This window comes from Bactrocera latifrons, unplaced genomic scaffold, assembly GCF_001853355.1.
Source record: "Bactrocera latifrons isolate USDA-ARS-PBARC rearing strain unplaced genomic scaffold, ASM185335v1 scaffold_265, whole genome shotgun sequence".
In the NCBI taxonomy this organism is placed as follows: Eukaryota; Metazoa; Arthropoda; class Insecta; order Diptera; family Tephritidae; genus Bactrocera; species Bactrocera latifrons.
This window is the reverse complement of record NW_017536241.1, coordinates 171,875-174,295: the sequence shown is the minus strand read 5'-3', so window position 1 is coordinate 174,295 and position 2,421 is coordinate 171,875. Positions and strand designations below refer to the sequence as shown.

Here is a 2,421-nt window from a genome sequence, read left to right as displayed (position 1 = left end):
ATAATTAAATACCACGATAACAGGTCTGTTTAGCTAGTATTGTTTTTTCTCAAATGGTATCGTTTTATTATTACCATGAAGGTGGATGAGTAGAGCGTCAGTATCAACAACTGGGATTATTATTTTGTACATTTTGCATTTGAGTGACGAGTTATCATTGCATATTTAAATTAAGTTGGCCAATGAAATAAGTGTAAGTAGTATTTAAAAAATAGTTATTTCGAAGTATTTTTTTATATGAATTGATGTATTGGACTATTTGTAATCTTATATTATCTTACATTAAAACTGAAAAAAAGAAATTATGTAGAATGGGTCGTAAAAAATAGAGCATCGATTAGTAAAAAAAATGCAAAATGAAGGAAAAACGTTCAAATTCATAGTAAATATGTTAGGGGGCTCGTACAACTTTGTAACTAATGCTAAAAAAATTAAAGGGAAAATTATAGTTGTCCTAGAAAAACCTGATTGATGATCGCCGCCTACTTCTCATTGGCAAAAAGGGCGTTTTTGCGACTTCACGATAAAGTGCAGCGGATATTAGCTTGCGGAAAGGCAGAAAAAAATCTTCTACATAAAGAAGATAAAAGCTTTTGCCGCTGGTTATAAGAATTGGTGCGGTCCCACCCGAGAATAAAATCGGAAAAGTTTTGAAAAACAACGGAGGATATACAGGTTATTAAAAACAAGGATAACTTGAATTTTGTTTTATTTAGAGCAAATATTTTACACCTATTCTTTTGAACAATGCTATTTCTTGTTTTGGCAAACTTTCAGTTTTCGTTAGTTTTCGGAATGGAAGAATTCCGACATATTTCGCTTTAATAAAGTAAAGCAAAGATATAACTTAAACAAACTTGTTTTAATTCCAATTCAAAGTTGTTAAGAAAAACGATTTATACCTATTAATTTGTAAAAATCGCAAAACAAAGACGAAAAGCCCGATTTAATAAATATATAAGTAATATCGAAAATTATTAATTCTTAAAGATGGGAAAAACACTTAAATTGATTTTTTTAATTACTTTAATTTACTTTTTTGGGGTGTGGAAGTGGTCTATATATTTTACCATTCCTTTTTTACCAAGTAATACGCATACCATATTTCATCAGGATATCTCAATTTTTACTCAAGTTACAGCTTGCAGAGACGGTACCCCGTATTTCAACTCGGCTCATCATCCTGATCATTAACCATTTTTATATATTTCTATCCCCATTAGTTTTAGGTGATAATTATGTTATTATACTCTCTACCAATATGTTGCAAGAATACAAAAACAAAGAGTAATACTCCATTGCAATAATGTTCTTAAATTAATTAAATTTGAGCCGTTTATCAAACATCAACAAACAACTGGTTTTTACTACACATATACATACATATGTAACTAGTTATATAACATTTAATTTTTTTTTTTTTGCACAGCAACCAGACAAAAATATGCATAAATTGGACAAACAAACAACGAATAGCTAAGAACATAAATTGGGGATTCCCCTTTTTAGATTTATTTTGCACAAACAAAATAATAGCTCGATTATCGATAGCAACAAAAAAAAAAATTAATAAAATACGCTGAGAAATTCTAATTTTCGATTCTAATTTCAGAACGGTTTGATGTATTGCAAACTCTGATTATATTTTGTGGAAATTCTTGTTAATTACTGAAGGTTCTAATTTGTGAGCGTCAACTGTATAGGGATTTTCAAACTTTCGGTTGTTAATATGTACGATATGGTTGCAAACTGAATGTATAATCTTGGATATAATTAGTTGTGTGCCCGAAATGAGTAAAATCAGATTACTGTTTTTTAATCAGTCCCATATATTGCATACAGGGATATGTGTTGCTCTAGTTGATGTTGTGCCTATATATTAGTAAATTTTTGCAATATCTTAATAAAAGTAGATGGAATTATGTATATCATTACTTTTGTTTAGTGGACAAAAAATACAATCAACCCTGGCCTTCCGCTGGTGAAAATATACGTAGTATAAAGCTTTCTAACTTTCTAGTTGGTTTACTACCGTGTTATGTTTAATATTTCAATAAAAAAAGGCGGCCGGACCGAAGTCACAAACCATAGCGAAATAGTATGAAGAAATCTAAAATATTTGACACTGTCATAAGAACGGAATTAAAAAAGTAGTAGTAATAATACTAATAGTAGATTTCCTCAGTGCACATCGTGCCATTTAATATCATATTAATATATAGAAAATTAATTATGAATATTCATTAGTACAAACTGTTAGATTTATATGAAATAAGAGCGCATTTAAGAAATGTAAAAATTTTAAATCAGTTCAACTTTTATAGCGAATGGTATATATAATACATACACTTGTGCTCACACAATTAAGCCACATAAACGTTATGGTGTACAAATTCATAAAAGTTGAATTTTATTGATAAA

The 2,421-nt window shown here is 29.2% G+C and overlaps 1 protein-coding gene across 2 annotated transcripts in view; it reads left to right on the top strand.

Moving 5' to 3' along the window:
- LOC108969787 (ribose-phosphate pyrophosphokinase 2) overlaps positions 1-2,421 on the top strand; it is a 26,165-nt gene that overhangs the window by 1,181 nt on the left and 22,563 nt on the right. The window lies entirely within an intron of this gene.